Source organism: Eubalaena glacialis, chromosome 10 (genome assembly GCF_028564815.1).
Source record: "Eubalaena glacialis isolate mEubGla1 chromosome 10, mEubGla1.1.hap2.+ XY, whole genome shotgun sequence".
Taxonomy (NCBI): Eukaryota; Metazoa; Chordata; class Mammalia; order Artiodactyla; family Balaenidae; genus Eubalaena; species Eubalaena glacialis.
The window spans coordinates 118448948-118460080 of NC_083725.1; the positions used below are offsets into that span (position 1 = coordinate 118448948).

Sequence of the window (11133 nt, forward strand, 5' to 3'; positions counted from 1 at the left end):
AGCCCATCTGGGGTCAGCCTGATAGTCCCAACCTCAGCTGGCAGCAGGGTTACCAGATTTAACAAATGAAAAATACAAAACACCCAGTTACATTAGAATTTCAGAAAAATAACAAATAATTTTTAGTATGTCCCAAATATTGCATGGGACGAAGTGTCGAAGAAAGTGCATGTCACTTGCTTTTTGAGGAAGTTTCCCAGAAGCTGTGAGATGTCCTTTCCTTTTTATCTCCATTGGTGGCAGGCCACACCTAGCTGCATCCTTTATTTATTGGGCAGCCCTCGCTGGCTGCACCCTGGGCACCTGGAGGCAGTAAGCCCAGTGGAAAAACCCTGAGCTCTGGCACCAGGCAGCTGGGTTCAAATCCTCGTTTCTTCTACCTCTGCTAGCTGTGGACTTTGGGATGAGTTGCCTAACCTCTCTGTTCCTCAGTTTCCTTGTCTATAAACACAGCATGATGATAGCACCGACCTCATGAGAGCATAGTGGATAGTAAATGAAAATCATCTGCTTTCAGCAATGTGGAATATAGATTAGCGCTAAGCTCTCCTCTATGCACTATTCAGAGTGTTGTGTGAATGAGAATGAACACCCTTTTAAGCGCACAGCTGAGAGCACAAGAAAGCAAGGGGGCTTCCCTGGTGGTGCAGTGGCTGAGAATCTGCCTGCTAATGCAGCGGACACGGGTTCAAGCCCTGATCCGGGAAGATCCCACATGCCGTGGGGCAGCTGGGCCCGTGCGCCCCAACTACTGAAGCCTGTGCACCTAGAGCCCGTTCTCCAAAACGGGTGAGAGGCCACCACAGTGAGAAGCCCGTGCACCGCAACGAAGAGTAGCCCCCTCTCACCGCAGCTAGAGAAAGACTGCATGCAGCAACAAAGACCCAATGCAGCCAAAAATAAATAAATTTAAAAAAAAAAAAAAAAAAAAAAAAAAAAAAAAAGAAAGCAAGGGAAACCCTGGGGCGGGGGGTAGGGGTGCAGAAATTTAGACAGAACTGAAACCAGGGCTGGAAGCTTGTGAGGTGATGCTGTAGCAGAACTGCGGGGCGGGGGGGAGGGGTTAGCTGGTCGTGGTGACCCAGAGGCCGGGTTCCAACACCCAGGAAGACACCAGAGATGAGGCTCCCATCCCACATGGCACAGAGAGCTAGCACTGAGAACCCCACATGCAGCTGGGGTTCCCAAAGTGCTTCCCTCCCAAGAAGAGAGTGGAGGAGATGCATTCACCCACTGCCTGGGGGAAATGAAAAGGGAGCTGACAGGGGAGGAAAAACACCTCCACGGGGAACGCATAAACATTGCTCTGTCTTCACAGTACACTCAGAGTTTAATATATTTACCTTATGGCTTGGAAACCCTCAAGCCAAGGAAGGACCATAGTGAGTGAGCCTGACCCAGGGATCCCCTGGGCCATCTAGATGAATCAGACCCAAAGCCTCACCAGGGAGACTTCAAGGCCATTTAGTATTTCTACAAAGTCCCACTGAAGATGAGTTCACAATTGAAAATTGCAAACACAAAGGAAACCATCCACCAGGAGTAGAATCAGTATGTACATGTATACAACCCTAAAGGAATCCATAGTCTCAGGTGGAGTCTATAAAATGATATGTTTTCACTGTTCAAGGAGCTACAGGAAGGAATTGAAACCTAAGAAAATAACAAGTCACCGTGAACATAAAACAGACATATTTCAAAATGAACCAAAATAGAATTACTAGAAATAAAAAATTAAATGAAAGCTCTGTGTTCGGGAATTCTCTGTTCTGGCCGTGGTGATGAAAAGAGGTTGGATTTACTCATATATTGCAACAAGCAGAAAATGGGACTAAATGTATGAAACAATGGTTTTTAGGACATTGAAACCAGGCAGCACAGGACCGTGATGCCAAGGAGAAGGAGAAGAGAAGCAAACCAACTGAGCCTTTCAATCACCCAGATTCCTGTCCAGAGAGCAGGGGTAGGAGCATGGCCGTGGTCTCGTGGAGTGGGGGAGCCAGAAATCTGGATTCCACAGGCTGATACTTCGGAAGTTACAGAAATCTGATAGAAAAACAAAGCAGGTCACATACAAAGGAGCCCAATTAAGCTGACAGTAACAAGAGAAGCCAAAGACAGTAAGAATAACACTTAGAGAGGCTGAGTGAAAATCATGGTCCAATGAGCCTTATGGAGCAGATACACTATCATTTAAGATAATGAGGGTGAAATAAAGATGTTTGGACAAAAAATAGAATTTACCACTTATAGACTGTCGCTGAAAGAAATACTAATCTGAAAAAATTAGAGAGAATTTGATGACCACATAAGTAAATCTAAGTAAGCATTGCTGTATAAAATATAATTAGCATAATAAAATACATAATTTGAAAGATATGGAAATAATACTGGATACAAAATAACAAAATAAGGAGAAGACTGTGAGTTAAGCATTGTAAGGTCCTTATATTCTTCAGCAATTGGTGGAGATATTAATTTTATGCTTAATTAAGTCAAACATGCATGTTAAAAATTGTAAGTTAACCAACAACGGATTAGAAGTCTATTATATAACTTCCAAGTGAGTAAGGGGTAAGAAAAGAATAAATAAAATTTCAACTTATCTTAAAATAAGAAGAAAAGAACAAAGAATCATGGGAAATGCACCAAAAAGAGAAAGCCCAAAATAGAATGGTAACAATTATTCCTACCAGCCTATTAATTACAATAAATGTAAATGAATCAAAAACATAAGTTAAATGACAGAGTTTGTGAGAACTGTTTAGAAACAAACAAAATCTAGCTATTATGCTTTTACAAAAGACATCTATAACATAAGGATAGAGAAAGACTGAAATAAAAGGCTGAAGAAATATGTATCAAACAAAAACTAACCAAAAAGAAGCTAATGTAGCTATATTAATGTCAAACTAAATGGCTTTTAAGATAAAAAATACTAGTGAATGACAGGCACAATTTACCAGAAAGGTATAACAATTCTAAACTTATTTGCATTCAATTGTATGGTCTTAAAAATATCTAAAGCAGAACTGGTGTAATTACAAAAAGAAACAAATTCATGATTATGGAGAGATATTTTAATGTTCCAATTTCAATATTTGATAGTCCTAGCAGACAAATATTAATGAGGATATAGGAGTTTAGAATATCATAGCATAGACTAGTGTTCAGGAAGATAAATTCTGGCTAAGCTACTTGGTTTCGATCCCAGTTCTGTCATTTACAGGCTGTCTGTTTGACCTCAGAAAAATTACTTAACCTCTCTGTGCCCCAATGTCCTTATCTCTAAAATGGTGTAACAACTGTACTGCCCTCAGAGGGGTTCCATGAGGAGTAAATGACTCAGTATTTATAAACCACTTAGGACAATTTCTGGTCCATTGTTAGCACTTCCCAAGTGTTTGTTAAATAAATTAAAATAAGATAAACTACTGTGAGCTAATAGGCATAAGCATAACCTGCCTCCAACAATGAAAAAAATACAAATTCTGTGTATCCAAGAACATGTGGGATATTTATGAAAACTGGGAATGTGCTAGGCCACAGAGCAAGTTCAACAAATTCTAATAAATGATATAACATGGAACACGTTCTCTGACCATGATGAAATTAAGTTAAAAATCAATAACAAAACGATAATTCAAAAACCCCTATACAGGTGAAGATTTTAGAGCATACTTCTAAATAACTCAAAAAAAAAGAAGAAATTATTATGGAAATGACATGATATTTGTAATTAAAAGATGATGCAATACTTCCTATCAACATTTGTGGGATGCAGCGAAAGTGATAGTTTGAGAAAAATTAAGGTCCAGAATGCCAACACTGAAAAAAAGAAAGACAAAACTTTTACAAAGTTAAGTGACCAACTCAACAAGACAGAAAAAAAAATACATAAAACCAATGAAAGTAAAAAGAAGGAAATAACAGAGGAAACATTAATAAAATAGAAGAACAGGAAACAACAGAGAGGGTCGACAAAGCCAGTAACTGTTTTTTGACAATAGAGAGAGCCTTAGCAAGACAGACTACGTGCTAGGGAAAGAGAAGATGAAAATAAAAAAGAGCAAGATAAAAAGGGGGAGAAATCAGATATACTAGAAATTGTTTACAAAATAGTGCATCTGAAGGAAAACTACCTGCCTAATGAATTTGAAAATACAGAGGAAACAGCCAAGTCCTTTAAAAAAAATACAAGGTATCCAAAAATAACTCAAGAAGAAATAGAAAACTTCATGAGTGCTTTAACCTTTAAAGAAATTGAACTGGTAGATTTTTAAAAACTCATTCTTTAAAATTTCCATATTCTTATGTTTTCTAATGTTCTGTCATTTATCGGTCTGGTAGAAGTACATGAACACACATTAAAACAAAGAAATACATATTTTATTGGGGATGCAGGCTCAACTTTTTTCCCAGTAGTGGAACGCAGCAAAGGAAGTTTGGGGCTTCCGGGCTTAAAAGCCTTAAGGCCTCTATCAAAATTTGCCCTTAGCAGCTCTATGAGGTTGGGGTTACTTGCCCCTTTTTACAGATGGGGCGATCAAGCCTTGGAGAGGGGATGCTAGGACGCATTCCCCATCCAGCCAACACATGCTTCCCACCTTAGATCCTTGCCAGGTGAACTGCTGCCCATTCCACGTCCAGCACCCGGAAATGCAGCTCTGAGCTGCGAATTTCCCTGCAGAAACGATCCAACGGAGGGGACAGACGACAAATGTGGCAGTCACTGCAGGATCAGCTGTGAGAGTAACATCAGGCCTAGGAACAGGGCCGTAAGCCCCTGGTGATACAGGGAGTCCCCGCTCCCGGCCCTTGACCCCCACAGATGCATTTCTTCCTCTCATGGGATCTTAAGTCCTTTCCACCTACAGGTCTTTGCTCCTCCCCAGATGGTCACAAGACAACGGCAGTTTGATCAGATCAGATCAGCTATGGGGAAAACTGAGTCTCCATGGGCTGTCACCGCCGTCCCTAATGAGTGGGAACGTGCCTCCTTGCAGAGAGGACCGGCACGCGGGAGAAATGAACCCAGTCTCAGAACCAATGATGCGCTTCTGGGCAGAGTGACTTGGGTCAAGCGCTGTTGAATGTTGGCGCTATAAGATTCTTACAAAAAATGAAACAGAAAGCATCCTCTCCCCTTGCAGGGGGAGGGGCACGCGCTCCACACTGGATCAAGCCTTGGCCACCAAGCCTTTAATTATTCGTCCACTTTGTCCTAGTAATTGCCCTTCAAGGAAATGGAGGAAATCTCAGGGTCTGAGTAACTGGTGGTTAATGGCGGGGGTGGGGGGGGGAAGGCGGCTGTGGTTAGTGTTCTCATTTGCTTTTAAATTCTTCTGCTTTTCTGCATTTTTCAGGTTTTCTTTCATGAGATACATCGCTTTAGTAAAAGGAGAACGGGCAGTGTTTGTGGACTTCTCTGCCCCTGCACCATCTCCCACCGCCCTCTCTAGGCAGAGGAAGCATCTCCTCTGCGTACTAATGCCCAGGTGGCCACCCTCCCCCACACCCATGGACCACCCCCCCCCCGACCTTTAGAGGGCCACTCCCACCCACGTGCTACGTGGCTGCCCTTTCACCTGGTTTAGCAGCAAAAGTCAAGGCAGGGGCCAGGAGAGCAAGGATGTGGGGCTGGGTACAAGCAAGGTCCTAAGTGAGGGCAGAAGGTCCAGGGGGCTCAGGGCGGGGCCTGGAGATGGGAGCTCAGGGCTGGCTAGGGGCAAGGGAGTAGGGCGGTGTCCCCTACACCCTTCACCCAGCTTCCCCCAGTGTTAACATCTTATCAGAGACCCACAATCCACTCATCCAAAGTAAGAAATTCACATCAGCACAACACTATTACCTAAATCTCAGGCGCTTATCAGATTTTACGTTTTTCCACTAATATCCTTCTTCTGCTCCAGGATGTCCTCCAGGACCACACCTTGCCTTCGAGGTCACATCCCCTTGGCCTCCATTTGCTTCAGTGAGAGTCACCCGTGTTGATACAGCGGCCTCCCATTCCTTCCTTTCCACTATTCCATCGTATGTAATTGTGTGGAAACGGCCCAGTTCTCCTGCGGACGGACGTCTAGGCTGTTTCCACACGTCATGTTAAAAATGACGTGAGCACTACTTACAATAGCCAAGACATGGAAGCAGCCTAAGTGCCCATCAGCAGATGAATGGATGAAGGAGATGTGGTACATAGATACAATGGAATATTACTCAGCCATAAAAAAGAATGAAACATTGCCATCTGCAGCAACATGGATGGACCTAGAGATTATCACACTAGGTGAAGTAAATCAAAAGACAAGTATCGTATGATATCACATATGTGGAATCTAAAAGAATGATACAAATGAACTTATTTACAAAACAGAAACAGACTCACAGACATAGCAAACAAATTTACGGTTAGCAAAGGGGAAAGGGTCGGGGAGGGATAAATTAGGAGCTTGGGATTAACAGAAACACATTACTATATATTTATAAAATAAACCACAAGGACCTACTGTATAGCACAGGGAGTATATTCAGTGTCTTGTAATAACCTCTAATGGAAAAGAATCTGAAAGAGAATATATCTACATATATGTATAACTGAATCACTTTGCTGTACACCTGAAACTAACACATTGTATTCAATAAATCAACTAGACTTCAACAATAAAAAAAATGCTGCAGTGGACAGTCTCACGCTGGTCTCCATGTGAGTGTGGGCGAGGGTTTCTGAGCGGAGTTGCGGGGTCAGGGGATGATACAGTCCCAGCTCCACCAGGCAAGGCCACAGTGCTGTCCACAGTGACCACACCCATCACTCTGGTGGAGCCTGAGTGAGTTCCCATTTCCCTCCATCTTTGCCGCACTAGCTACTGTCAGACAGACTCACTTTCTGTAAATCTGGGAGGAAGGATGGGAGGTGCGAATGACATTGCATCGTTTGACTTTGCATCGTTTGACTTTGCACTTCCCTGATTTGGCTGACATGGCCATCCACGCTGCTTCTCTACATTTCTTATTTTATCAGTGGGATTTCTTACAGTTTGTCGAGTGTCATGTATGCTGGATACTAATACTTTGTCAGTTGTCATGGAGATGGAACTCTGAGATCTCCCTTGAGGAAAGGGCTCCCTGCTTAAATTAAGGAGTTGAAATGAGATCACCCTGGATTATGCAGGCGGGCTCTACCTTCAACGACAAGTGTCCGTGTAAGAGACAGGCAGGGGGATTTTGAGCCAGACACGGAGGAGGCCATACGAAGACGGAGGCAGGGACGGGAGGGATGTGGCCACAAGCCAAGGATGTCTGGGGCCCCCAGGAGCTGGGAGAGGCAAGGAAGGCCCCTTCCCTAGAGCCTCTAGTGGGAGCGTGGCCCTGTGACACTTTGATTTTAGCCAATATAACCGATTTTGGACATCTGGCCTCCAGAACCATGAGAGAATAAATTTCTGTGGTTGTGAGCCACCCAACTTGTTTACAGAAGCCCCAGAAAACTAAGATAAGGGAGATCTTCTTGGCCATTGTCATGTCAGCAGAACGTGTCAGGGTCCCCAGCTCCTATGGCCCTGGGATCCCTCTAGGAGATGTCTGGTGCCACCGATTTCTTGACCCTGAAGCTGGTGCTAGGCCTAGTCACCCAGGGTCTTGGAACTAGCCACGTGTGATCGGTTTCTAGGGGACCCCTCAGTGATATGTCACCCACCCTGCTCTCTGGCCAAGGCTGGTTGGACCACAGAGGGACATGTGAGCCGAGTGACCACTGCGGCTGACCGGCGGCCTGTCGGGCTGGTTCTTTAAGAATCTGAACTTAAGAGACACAGAGGCAGTTGCTGATTGCGACGTGGAGGTTCCACGAAAAGCTTGTGGAGAGTCAGGGCTGGGCACCCGCCCTTGGCCGCGTGTGGGACGAGGTTGAGCAGAGAAGCCAGTCGTCAGAGAAACGGCAGAGTGGGGTGACGTGGAGAGAGGAGCAGAGGCCGGGCGGCCCCGCGCAAACACCACTTGTGCCCAGCATGTAACTGGGACCTTCCGAGTCACAGGCAAGGTCCAGCCCCAGAAGCGGCCCCAGCACCAGCCAGGAGACCGAGAGGACTTGACAGCAGCTCGTGTATGAATTGGCCATTTCTTCTAAGGCTCAGGACTCAGCATCTTTCCTGGAAGCTCTGGGGGACCGGGCAGGCCCACCTGGAGGACAGAGGACTCAGGGCACACGATGGGGGGAGGGCTTGAGTGGAATCCCAGAGGGGTGGCTGGGTCCGGCCGTGAGGGGAGAAAAGGGAGGTGGTCTGGGAGCATCAGAAAGCAGGGAAAGAGTGAGGAGGGGAGAGGGCGCCACGCCTTCCAGCTGTGGCCCTGTGAGCCCACTTACCTTGCTGCACCTCACCTTTGCCATTTGCAAAGTGGGGACAATCATCCCTGGCCAGCCCCCTCCCTGGGGACTCAAAAGATGCTAAGACCTGAGGGCTGTGAATGCCCTAATGGCCTCGGAAGTTTATGGATGGCACAGACGTGGGGGAGCGGAGAATACACTTGTATGGTGCACAGGATGGGAGGGGGTGTCAGGGAGAGCATGTGTGAGTGAGTACAGGTCAGTCACTGGCTCACTAGATACACCAAGGCTCTGCACACTGCAGCCCACAGCCAAATCCGGCCCTTCGCCTGCTTTTGTAAATAAAGTTTTATTGGAACATGGCCCGCCCATTCACATACACATTGCCTCTGGCTGCTTTGCTTTTTAATGGCAGGGTTGGTTAGTTTCGATGGAGATAGTGTGACAGAAAGCTGAAAATATTTACCATCTGGCCCATTACAGAGACCATTTGCTGACCCTTGAGGAAAAGCAAAATAATTCCTTGTCAGATACATTCAAAAATAACTATTGATTGAATACCAGGCTTATTTTAGGTGCTGGGCATCCAGCGGCAAAGAAAACAGATGAAACTTTCTGTCCTTGGGGAGACAGACAACAAGCAAAATAATGAAGAAAATGACATGACCTGCAGGTGATAAGTGTTAGAACAGGAAAGGGAATCCAGAGGGTCAGGAGGGCAATTTAAATCAAGTGGTCAAGGACGGCCTCCCTTGAAAAAGGTGAGGGGAAGAGCCAGGTGGCGTCTGAGGAAAGAGCATCCCAGGTAGGGGGAAGAGCCAGTGCAAAGGCCCTGGGGCAGGAGCGCATTTGCCAGTTCAAGAGGCGAGGAGGTGGTGAGTGCGCTGGAGCAGGTGAAAGGGTATGAGTAGTGGAGACCAGGACAGATGGGTCATAGCGGCCACCCACGTAGGGACTTAGAGGCCATCGTGGGGTCTTGGATGTGTTTTCTGGCGGGAATGAGCAGCCGCAGGTGGATTGTGAGCAGAGATGTGACATAATCTGACGTAGATGTGATAGGACCGCTGGCGCTGGGCTGAGAAGGGCCTGAGGGGGCCAGCAGGGGTTTCCACGGGGGTCGGGCTCCAGATGTGGTGGGCAGGGTGGTGGCAGCGTCCAGAGGCAGGGCTGGCTGGGTGCGCACATCAGAAGTGAGAGGTAAGAGAAGAAAGGGGTCAAGGTGACCTCAGACACGTGACCTTTAGGCTCGTTGTTTCCTATCTCTTTCCACCTTTCCTTCCATCTTGTCCATCACTGTAGACACCTCTCCACTGCATGCAGAGGGCACTCAACCAACATCTGTGGGATAAATGCACGAGGGATGAGCCAACGGCACTAACTTCTACGTTTTGGGGGGGTGGTTTACGAGCAAATTCATATGTTGGAGTCCTCACCCCCAGCACCCCAGAATGTGACTGTATTTGGAGATGGGGTCTTTAAAGAGGTGTAAAGTTAAAATGGGGTCATGGGGGGGTGGGCCCAAATCCCATAGGACTGGTGTCCTTCTAGGAAGAGGAGGTCAGGACACAGACACACACAGAGGGACGACCCTGTGAAGACACAGGGAGGAGATGGCCATCGGCACACCGAGGAGAGAGGCCTCGGGAAGACCCAGCCCTGCCCACACCGAGACCCGGGCTTCCAGCCTCCAGGACTGGGGAGAGTGACTGTCTGCTGTTTGAGCTGCCTGGTCTGTGGGCCTTTGCTACAGGGCCCCAAGCAGACTCACACAGGGAGCGACGAGGACCAGGGCATGTTCTCTGCAAGGGAGGAAACAGACACTGAAGGCCAGCCCCCGGCCAGGGCACCTGGGAGTTAGCGGCTGAGCTGGGGCAGGACCCTGATCTCCTGGGGCCCACACCCATCCTGGAGACACGGGACCAGGCAGCAGACAGCATGCATGTTGCCTCTGGGGGTGGTGGCAGGACGATGGCCCTGGAAGGATGGAACTCCCGCGCTCACCCGTTTGCTTGGCTGTGACGCAGGCCCCAGCACCTTTACGACGTGGGGGGAACCAGGCCAGATTCACTATGGGCTTCTCCCCAGCAGCCCCTGGTGCCCAAGAAAGGGCATCTCAGGCCATGAGGCTCCTCCCCCAGCCCCGCCCCTCGGGCACCCGCTGTGGATGGGGTGGGGCACGGGGCGGGGGTGGGGGGGTGGGGGGGTGGGTGATGCTCTCTCACCAGCCGTTTCCACTGGGTGTGTCTGTTTCCTGCAGATCTCCTGCAGCTCAGCAGAGGCCCCCTCATCCCCGACTGCCCTTCCTCGCCTCTGCTGCGGTGGGCCAGCGACTCAGGGCCAAGGCGGGTCAGCACCATTGGTCCCAGAGGGCCTGCCCGCCCCCCAGGCCCCCCAGGATGGCACTGGCAGAGGCCGAGGCCGTGGGACCCGCTCCTCTGGGCCCGGTTTGAGCTCCTTTGCGATGGATCTGAGCAACAGGAAGTGCATTCCCAGCACAATCTGTTGGCCTGGGGCCGAGCTGCCCCGTGAGGGATGAGGTCATGTCCTGCAATGGCCACACGGAAAGGCGGGACTCTCCCTGCCCGCGGGGACTCCCATGGCTGGGGCCTGTTCCCAGAGACCCCTGGGAGAGTGATGGCTGGGGGTGACCTTCAGGCTGGGGATGAGTGACCTGGTGCCCATCTCAGTGCTGTCGGGCTGCACAGTGTGACCTGGGGCAATCAGGGTCCCACTCTGGACCCTCCCTCCCACTGAGCCAAGGGAATGGGCCAGCATCTCGGGGGTTCCTTGGGCGGCCACCGTTCGTGCTG

At 48.3% G+C, this 11133-nt stretch overlaps 1 long non-coding RNA gene across 1 annotated transcript; it reads right to left on the bottom strand.

The window, feature by feature from the left end:
- Positions 1-8653: 8653 nt before the first annotated feature.
- Positions 8654-10820, bottom strand: LOC133100022 (uncharacterized). Its single transcript, XR_009702378.1, has 2 exons — positions 10546-10820; positions 8654-9661 (listed from the first exon to the last, which is right to left on the bottom strand). It is a non-coding gene; the product is annotated as an uncharacterized LOC133100022 (long non-coding RNA).
- Between the last annotated feature and the right edge of the window lie 313 nt (positions 10821-11133).